An 11167-nucleotide genomic window follows, 5' to 3' on the forward strand; every position below is an offset into this window, starting at 1 on the left:
AGCTGAGTTGACAGTGCAATGATTTCAGTGATTGCATGCAAATACACAGGGCTAGTTCTGAAATACCTTGCCTGGGTGCTTTAGCAATAGCAGCACAAGTAAATAATTTCCATAGTTAGCCCACATGCCATTGCTAACATCGCAGAAAGAGTACATCTGCACAGTGTAATGAAACTAATATTTCTGTGCACCCTAGACCACATTATAGCTTACAGACTGTTCCCCTGTGCTTTGACCCAAAAGGGCCGTACTGCTGAGAGAACAATTGAGGTTTTATTTGGTTTTGAAAGAACTTGCTCACCTCTAAAGCAGAGGTGGTCATTTTCCTCTTTTGGTCTAAGCCAGAATTAGAAAGAGAGATGAGTTTGAAACTGGGATATTCAAATCCCTTCTCTGCCCTATGTCCCCCTGCACATATACTCCAGCAAACAAAAGCAGCTTGGTACAGGAAGGGAGCTGAGACAGGGTGAGGGACCACTGCCTCCCACAAACACATGCAGCCAGAATATAAAAGGGAGTGGCTGAATACTAGATTAAATGCAAGTTTCATGTAAATGATCACTTACAGAGACCTAATAAATTATTCTGTTCAATGCATAGTCAGAGCTTTTTCTCGGCCATTTTTGTTTTGCATGTGTATTTAGGAGCTTTTTCCCCCTTGGAGGACAATGTCCAGGTTTCAAAATTTATATTAAGCTGTCACTACATTCATATGTCACTCTGTGAAAGGGCTTCTTTTTTTAGTAACTTTTTTTTAATGTCGTTTTTTTTCTTTTTAATGTGTTGCCGTATCAGAATGGAGTATTTAGGATAAGCCCTTTCAACACCAGTACTGCATAGGATGGGATGACATGTAGGAAGGCTGCTTTTTATATAGCATGACCTCTTTTTATCCAAACAACTAACCAGAGTTTTAGAGGTTTTGTATTTACCCTGGCTAGGGACTGGCAAGGGTCTTCACTGCAAACCTCTCTGCTCCCAAGGAGAGTCTTCATTTCCAGAGCAGAGGAGGACTCAACCAGAGACAGAGGCTTTGCTGACAGATCCCCAACACTTCTTTTCAGGCAGGAGTGCTGGCCCAAAGGCTCTCAGGATGTTTTTTTTTTTATTTATTGGTTAATTTTGGTTTTTTGGTTTTGTTTCCCCACTGGGATGGGGGTGCTACTCAAAAGAAATTATTAATTGCTGCCTTCAGAGCAGAGGTCTCTGACAGCCTTCGCTGGGTACCATCGATGCCTTCCCCTCCCCTGCTCTCCATCCCACCTTCCAGCTAGAGGCTACCCCAGGATGCGAGCCACACCTTACCCACTTCACCTTCTTGTCTGGTGCCATTGTGGAAATCCCCCTGAGGTTCAGCCTGTGTGTTGACTGAGGCACAGCCACCAGCTCTGTACTGCCACCTCTGCTTGGAATACGGACAGGGAGGGGACAATATAGGAAGGCACTACAAAAAAGCAGAGTGCAGAGGATGCCCATCAAATCCTGACATTTCTTCCTCTCATTCACTCTTTGCCTGTATACCTTCAATTATTCTTTCCTTCAACTTTTTTTTTTTTCCCCTCATCAAAATACCTGGAAGCATTCCAATAACTTTTTCCTGCTGCTAAATATGAGCATTTTATTTGCTGACTTCCACTTGAATTTGATCTTGAACAGCACGATGGCTTTACACATAATATTTCACATAGGGCCCATGATTTCAGTGCCTGGCAAGGTAGAGATGTGCTAGTCCCACCTGTTTGAGTTCTGTTTTCTCCTCAGCTCTGGGAATATCCATTTTACTTGTCTTCATTCCCACCAGCCATCCTGCGTTTGGCCATATGGTTGCCTTCCTTCTGGAACAGAGGGGACAGATATTCAGCCTGCAGGTCACACCTAGATTATCTTAATCACCAGGCAGCTTCACTGATAGCAATCTCATTTCTTCTTTCAGAATAAGGGAAAAACCCTTCATGAAAAGACAGAGGATGCAAGGATGCTTCTGAATTAAGTCATTGAAAAAATGTCCAAGGCTCAATTCATATTATTGGTCTCTCCAGTGGAAACACAGAGTGACTCCAGTAAAACCAGTAGAGTCGCAGTGGTATAGCTGAGATCCAGATCAAGATAGAGGTTTTGGAATATGCTGCTCTGGGGGTTGGTATTTTTATTACAGATATCTCATCTCCTGCTTTATGAGTTATTTTGAAGGTTTACTGTATCCAAGAAAGTAGAGCAGGAGTTCAGATTATGAACTTTGATTGCTCATGGTTTATTCAATATTTTTAATAAAGTTTGAAAAGGTTCCCTTCCATCAAAGAATGTCCCCTTTGATTAATCAATTGAATTTGATATTTTCTCCACGGAGAACACAAAGCAGTATACCCCTTTGTCAGTTGTTTACAGGCAGCTTCACAGCACACAATAGGACAATTATTTTCTAAGTAAAAGAGCTGTGATCATAAATGTTAATAAACCACTTAATAGTGTAGCATCCTTTTCTTCCTTTAAAAAACACACAATAAGGACATATCAAGCCATTTTTAATATAATCTGCATACTTTCCAAATAACATATTCAGGGAAACAGAGTCGTCTTAAAAGGCCTCCTTCACATTTACATCTGTAACAGCTGCAGTAGCAGCTCTGCCGGGCTTGATTTTATTCAGTGTTGCAGGATCAACATAAAATCTAGGATGAAAATTAAAGGGAGTAAAAGTACCCCTCACAGTCAAGAAAATGGTTTTGGTCCAAGAGTATTTCTGGCCACAACTCACTTTCAAAAGCAGCTTTGTCATTTGTGCCTGGCCTAGTCCCAATAAGTGCTATTATGATTTGTTACATTTTCTATAGAACCAGGAGACCATTTATTAGCCCCATGGTATTGTATTGAGCTTCAATTATGTAATAGTCATTATTCTGCTGAATATCCGAAGCTTTGTAAGAAAGTTTTAGCTTTGGAAAGAAAAGTACAAGGTTCTCAAATGATTTCGAGGAAGATCAAACTCCTGCTTTTTTGCTAGTTGAAAGAGGAAAGGTCCCTTCTTGATATAAATCATGAATAATTTGAATAGACTTTTTTCTAAAGAAAAACTCCTTTTTCTTTGAAAGCCATTGATAGCTTGGGATTCAAGCAGAAGAGAATAAAAGAAGAAATAATAGTTTCTTCCTAGAAGAGAATGTGATAGCTATGCTTCCAAATTAGCAAGATTTTGATTTAATTATAACAGAGGAGTGGGCATGCATGTGTGATTTGCCTGCTTATAAGTGAGGAACGAGGGTCTCTCCCACACGTAGCTTGGGAGAGGAGGGGGCAGGTCCTCAGCTGGTGTAAGCCTTGCTAAGGCCCCCTTGATGCAGTTTTTGCAGCTGACCTAAGTTGAGGATGTGCCCCACCATCCTGGTTGCTTGCTTAGCTGCCCCTTAAGGTTCAACACCGCAAACTCTTGATACCTAAGCAAACGGCAATGCCCTTCCATTTCCAACCGGCTTGAGTCATCCGCATCTCCCAGACTGGTCGATAAATTAACTACTGTAAGATAACTAGTTAACTAGTTACCTGGCATCCATAAAATAACTTTTACTTGACTACCATAAAATAGTAACTAGTTACCTGACATCATCCTCTTTCTAGCATCCCCTAGTGTTTAAAAAAACCCACAACCCCAAAACATAGATTTTAAAAAGCACTGACATCAAAATAAAAATTGATCAGCTCCATGCAATTCTGCCCTTCACAAGCTGTTTTACATGGTTGAAGACTTCAGCTTCCAGTTTTCAGAGGCTTCCCAAGTTCTCAATCATGTGTGACTATTTCTCTGCTCTCTGTCAACAGCCAGACACTACAGTGCCTGTAATCACCAGCCACCAGGTAAAAGTAAGTCTAGCTGTTGCCTCTGACTTTTGGGTTTTTTTAAATAATAGCAAATACACCACACACAGAACACACGTAGAACATACACACGCAACAGCTGCTCTGCCTCAGAGTAGCAAACCAAATTACTCTAGGTATTCTCAAGAAATGGAAAAGCAATGCTCCCAAGGCTGACTGATTCTGAAACGATCTTTCTTTAACGTATGCTCAGTATTCTAGTAAAAGGACTCTAGCTTTATGCCAGCTGAAGAGAAAGAAAATCAACAAGCTTTTCCTTGGATGGACTTCAGTATTTCAAAAATTCACAACCAGTGGAAATTTGCTGCCAAGGTTGCACCCCTGTTACAAAAACAAGCAATGCAAACAGCGCTGCTACAAGCCGATGTGACTACCACCGTTGCAGAGCAAGCACATGTATGCCTGCACCTATGTATTGCCCTCTGTGAGGGCAAGCCAGAATAAAGCAGGTGATAATACGTTTTGACCACAACCATGTCATCCCCTGCTTATTTTTTGCAGTATAAATGAGTTATACATGGATTTGTATTTCATTCACTAATTCCACACAGAGCAGCACTTAAGTGCCCTTATTTTTCACAATGAGAGGAAAGAAGTTGGATCCCCAGTTTATTTTTAAAAAAAGTGAAGTAAAACACGTTTGCAAGTTGCGCATTTATTGGATCAAGTGAAATAAGGCATCGAGCCAGAATCTGATCTTGTTTGCCACTATGTAAACGATGAGTAAGTCTGCTAGGGTCAACAGAGCAGCAGCGGAGTCACATGAGTCACAGCACACTGCTCTTCGGAAAGATTTCTCCATGGTTAAATATACTATTACAGTCGCTTCAAGAAAAGCTCTGTGTCAAGTTCTAATAAATGCTGGCAGTTATGCTGAGCTCTGAGCAGTCATAAAGCCAAAAGGATGAACAGGAATTAACAAGTGGCCTTAAAATCCTAATGAAGAGAATGGAAGTTTTGTCTGCCTAAGAACTGAAGAATCAGAACTTTGGTAATGAAAATCATGACCTAATTTTTCCACTACCCGCATTTAGCCACCTTTGAAATGGGTCTGGGGCAAAAAAAAAAGTAGGAAAGGAAACAGAATTTTCTTTGGGATCAAAGTGCAGAAAATACCACTAAACTCAATAGTCTAAGTTTGTACAAAATTACCTCTCAAGTACGCGACAACAAGGAGTTTGTTTAACTGCAATTTTAACCAGGTTTGTCCCAGTAAATGATGTCTTGCTCCTCCCAGGGGAATGCATTAAAAAAACTACCGTTACAAGTGAACAGGAACAGCCACACCGACAGAAGCCAATCCAACACCCCATCCCTGTGATCGAGCAAGACGGCAATTCCAATAAATACTCTTTATATCTCCATCTGATATACACAGTGCTGAATCTGAAAAAATGAGAGCTCAGTGAACCATAAAAGAGATGCCCTTTGGTCTTGTCTTTTTTCCAGTGGGGTCATAAGTTAGTGCTATTACAACAATAGTTTCAGGTAACTAAAATTGCTTACCAAATGTAGGTTTGCAGTCTCTATCAACAAAGCACTGAATTAGAAGAGTTTTCATAATTCCTTATGAATCTCTCTCTCACCTAGTCTTTCCACTGGAAGCCTGATTAAATGAGTATTATTTCTTCTTAAGTGGTTTTACAGGTCGTTTATCTTAGATTTATGAGTATCAACCTACTTTAGAAGGTATTAGATAGCTTTAACGTTTGACACGTATTCTCTAAATCATTTACAGTGCTCTCCATTTGCACTAGACGATCAGTAATCTTCTCAATATTAGGTTTTATTGACAATGCACCATATAGAGTTCTTATTATATGGTAATGATTTAAGATAGGTGCAAGATTGGGAACTAATAAATCCAAAAGCTCATTTTTGATTGTTGACACAGAGCTGAGGAATAACGTGCATCCGTCTAAATCTGTTTCTCAATAGCGTAACACACATACATGTTTAACCTGTTAGGAGCACAGTGCAGAGATGTGCAAACAGATCCTAATTCCCGCTTTGAGACTGGTGGACTCAGGCTTAAAGCTCCGTACTGACTCAGAGAAAACCATCAGCAAATTCAAGACTCCCCTGTCGCGTGGAAGCACCTCCACCCACCTTCCACTGCACGGTGGGTGGGGGTAATCATGGGGCAGCAGGGGGCTCAGCCTGGTTCTCCGGGTTCCCGAGCACTGCTTCATGCCCAGCTCCACCCAGCCCATCACAGGCTGCTGCTGGTGTCCAAGCCTGACAGCCTCAAGCAGCCCAAGTGCACCCCTGTAACCCCTGAGCCACGCCAAGGTAAATACACCTATTGGGATCAAGAAGGATTTTGCCTGAGTAGGGAGTTAGTAAGACTGAGATTAAGGGCTTAAAAATCAGCCCCATAATTTATATTTGGGAGACAGTATCAAAAGCTGTCGTATATAACAAAGACATACCTTCATGTAGCCCTACACAATAATTTCACAGAAATATTGGCATTGATAGTAATGGAATTCGACTGAATAATTGATTCGACTACTTCAATACATCAGCCCCCATATCTACATTACTCACAGAAAATTGGAGTAGAAGAAAAAAAAAATTAAAGCAAGAGCCTTTGGTAGCAAATGAACATCTCTCCACTGAGTTCCACAAAATTAAAGTCTCATCTGCAACCCTGTAATCTAAAGGTATGTCTTTGAAATGCAGTCAAGAGATCTGTATCAGTCCTGCTTTTATAGTACGTCACTGGAGATGATCGGTGGGGCACTGGAGCTGCATGAACTGGCAATTTGTTAAGTTGAAAGGTGACATTTCAAAGAAAGGCTGGAATGATCTCAGAGCAAAACCAACACAAAATCTGAATCCTGCTTTTATCCCAACAGCCACCTGGTAAGAAAACTCCAGTGAAAAACTGGTGTTAGTGGCAAAACTGTCCTGTGACAACTACACACGACTTAACTGTGAATAGGAGGGAAGTGAAGAGGTGGCTTTCTCTCACCTTGCTCATTCAGAAAACAAACCACCCAAAACCCCTTACTCAGGCTAGAGGCTTGGCAGGCTCACTCAGCTGTCTGCAAATGATTTAGTAGCAGAGGAATTGGTGCCACTAAACGTTGAGAACTCTGAACTCCAATCAAAATATAACACCTCATTCAAAGCAACGCAGTAAGCATCGCTGTTACCTTGTCTTACTTTGGCCAAACCAGGCACAGGGTTGCTGGGGTTAAAAAAAAAAAAAAAAGAATCTTCCCCAAATTAGCACTCTCCAGTGCTGTACACACACTTCTGGCCTTGACACAAGGGAGCGGGGAACGCCTGCAGACCCCCAACCTAATAACGTATTAGCAGGCAATTTACTAACGTACTGTGAAATAGCAGAAATAGCACAAGTTCCGTTTTTCTTCTTAATGGGGCTAACTGCATTCTGCAATGTGGTATCTACATTTTTGTAAGCTTGTTTCATTCACACAGTTCCTAAATCAGTAAAATTTAGCAATCTTCAACATCTCCCAGTGATGAGTGAAATTTCTTTTACTACTGTGAAGAAGGGAGGAGGTCAAGAAGGCTTGGGAAAATTTGTTAGTATGATCTGTAATATGAATTTGGCAGAAAGGAAATTGAGAACATTTCTTTGGAAAACAATCAAAGGGCAAAGTTTTCCTCTTGGAGCTGCATGGTAATTCATGACTTAAATGCTCCAAAGAAACTTTGCACTCTGATGATTAGGATAGCAAAATATTCACTGTCTGCCTGACAGACCAAAGATGGTCATTTTTCCTCCCTTTGTCAGTATCTTTCTATTCAGGCAGGGCCACGTGTGTGTCCATCAACACACAGAGAAAGACTGATGCATCTCTGCTCAGGAAGATTATAAATTAAGCTAGATATGGCACAAAAAGAAAGAGCAAAAAGTAACAGGGCAGGTGGCAGAAATTTAGGCTCAGTCTTGCAGAGAATGACACGTGCTTTCTCTTACCTGGATCTCAGCTGCTCCTGGCATACACAAAAAGTCAGCGTCTTCGTGGTTAACCACTTGCACCACCTCAACACATAGTAGCGACCAATAAAACTGAGGACCTTGAGAGCCTCTGAGATGAGTAATCTTGAGCCTCCTGTATCCATTCCAGCTGGGGTTAATCAACAACACAAAATTAAAGCATAGAAATTACTGCCACAGAATAGTATGGTGGCTAGGAGTATAACTGAGTTCAAACAAGGACTAGACAAACTCGCGGAGGAGATGTCCTTTGATTTCAGACTGCTGTTGGGTCTGGGTGCACACGATCCTTTGATTTTTTTTTCTCCTTTTTTTGTCACACACGTGTAAACTGACCCCACAAGTTTCTAAAGCACTGGTCAATGGAAGGGCATGCCTTCACAGGTGGATCACCCTCAGGGTGTTCCTACACTCTTCCCTAAGCATCTCCCATAGCCAATGCCACAGGAAGGACCCTGGGACACTTGGATCCTGCTCTGTCCAGACATGACGTTTCTTGCTCTATAATCAATGCAATCATAGACAAGAAAATTGTCTTGGTTGGAGTTTAAAAGGTACAAAATTAAAATTCTAAGGAAGTGTTGTATGAGACATCTTCAGAAAGACTTGAAGAGAGCTAAATGAAAACTCTGAAATATTCATACAGACTAACCTCAGTGGAGGGAGGGAAAAATCCCGAGGCCGCCTTTGCAGTCACTGGAGGAACTGGCTCATCCAGAAGGTGCTTCAGAGCACTCTGCAGAGGCTCCCATCATGAATCACCATCCAAACCAGCATCCCAAACTGATACAGGTCCAGGGGACTTTTTTCAGGAACAGAGAAGTACTATACTTGTTTTAGGTGAATAAATAACTTTTATGGACCATTTTTCCTTGTAGCCTCAAAACCACCTTCTTCTGTCAGGCCACAGGTCTTCCCTCTTGCTTCCCCTACCCCAACCTGGCCGGGGCGCTTGTAGCAACTCACCCTTTCCTTTTTTGTTCTTTGAATCAGCTGCATAAATATGGAAAATGCGTACAACTACCAGCAGGCCTAGGCAAGACTGTGAGCGCAGACTTCTACATGAACACAAACCTTACGTTTAAGGCTGTCTTTGGTGCGACAGTGACAGTGGAAGCTTTGAAGCAGTGGGCTACTAAGTCAGCTATGTAAAAAGTCACGTTGTTTCCACCCTGGAAATATTTTACATTCTGTTCTTTCTGCAGTATTACTAATTCCAAGTTCTGTTTAATGCTCTGCATCTGAATGGGACTCTCAATTATATGAGTCACTGCAACTATCCTTTGATTTTTTTTCTCCTCTTTTTGTCACGCATGTGTAAACTGAATCCACAACTGCTGGAGCCTGAAGCTTGCTCTGCACACTTGAAGTGCCACAATAAAACGGGCTGAAATTCAGTTTTGAGTTGCTCACGGCAAGCAACACTGCCCACGCGTTTTGTCACTGCTGTCACTTCCGTGTGAACTGTGGCACAGAAGTGGAGGTGGTTTCACCTCGAACAAAACCCCTCCTGAGACTGCCAGCATACAGGAGAACTATGTGGTTGCACGTTGTGGTAGGGGCAGGTGTAACACCATCCCAAGATGAGGGGAGGAGGAAGAAGGTGAATTGTCCAGTTACCTGCAGCATCTCTTGCCGCTGCACGACGTGCCACACTGACTGGTGCTAATAAGAGTATAAGCATCCCTTTCACACCACAGTAAATCTATAGGTGTCAGCTATGAATTCTTTACCAGCCTTGCCATGTACGTAACCCATGTTAAAGTTCTCTTCTACACACTTCTGGGCTAGCCCAGGATCAAACCTATGCTCCGGAGGCTTTTCAAATAAGCATGATACATACACCTGGATAAATGCGTTTTGGTGGCCAACGGAGCCATGTGCTTGAGAGTCCAATTTAAATGGGCCAGCGCACGCATTTTGTGGTCAGGCTGGCAGTGTAGGTTATTGAAGAAAATGTCTTTTTCTCACTTGCGAAGAGCTGAATTTGAAGCCTACGCACAGTGGCTTTTCTGGGAAAGCAAATTTTCGAGGAATGCCAGTTACAATTTTAGGAAGGAAACAATGTGGTAATTTTCAAATTCAAATCAAGTTTTGGCGCAGAAGAGGAGAAGCAAGGCTTGAGAAGAAAAGGTCATGGCAAACAACTATGAAACAGGTAAAAAACTGTTTTCTCTTTTTGCCTCCTTTCTCATCTTTTTCCAGCCAGCTTCTTGCTAGAAAAACTGCTTTCCATCTCTTCTAAACTTCCATCACTCTGTCAGTATAATGCAGGAAAGCACTGCCTGAAAATAGAGCTTTTCTTTTACTAGAGGATAATTACTAATTGTTCGCTGTCTCATTATAAAATCCTAGTGAAGACCGGGATTTTACCATGAAGATGCTAAAAAGCATCGATATTATACCCTATGTAGGAAAAACTACAGTGCTTCCTCTGTCCCCAGAAAACCACCACTTCTCTGGCAGACAAGGTAGAACATAACACCTCTTTCCTTCCTTCTACAAGATCTGTCTGCTTTGAATTGAAAGCTCTGTAGGGTGGGAACCCGTTAGGAACTACATTAAGTACGTGTATTGTAAAGAACTATGTTGCATCAACAGTTGCAAAATAATAATAAAAAAATATTCAAAGATTGTTATACCAAAGCCTCAACTGTAGGTCCCAGGAACGACAGTATAATTATTTTTAGAGATGACTATAGCAGTAAGTCAACATGACACGAGAGACCTGAGAAACAGCATGCCTGATTTAAACCAATGGAAAAGCCAGGAATGCAGAATGGAGACTGTTCTTAATGCACCATATTGCATCTGAACATTTTGTTCCTACCCATCTATCCAAAGCATGACGTTTTGCATTTCATATTAACATTCTGAAGACATTAAAGGATTCTTCAATTTGATGTTCATATGCTGTGTCAGAACACGCACTCTGGCTGCTCGGAGAGATGTTATGTCTACCTTTTACTCATCTTCCCTCCTTCAGTCTCCTAACCATCCTCCCTTCCCACTCCCCCAAAATCCCTGGGGCTATTTTTACTGGTAGCATTATTTAGTTCGGCAGGAAGATAGTTATAAATACGGTTTGTGGGATTTGAACTTCGCTTTGGATTTCTGCAATACTTCAGCTGTTATGCATATGTACCAAGACAGAATGCTAACAAATCATTGCAGTAATACTTGATGCTCACATACAATTTCTCATCTTCAAAGCACTTTAAAATTTCCCAGAGGTTCTACAAAATCTGGGAGAGGGAGGAAGAGATATGGGCAAATGCCTTTGTTTCGCGTTGGTCTTAACATAAATCATAGTTATTCTCT

The sequence above is a fragment of the Egretta garzetta genome, unplaced genomic scaffold (genome assembly GCF_000687185.1).
Source record: "Egretta garzetta isolate BGI_Z169 unplaced genomic scaffold, ASM68718v1 scaffold204, whole genome shotgun sequence".
NCBI classification, from domain to species: Eukaryota; Metazoa; Chordata; class Aves; order Pelecaniformes; family Ardeidae; genus Egretta; species Egretta garzetta.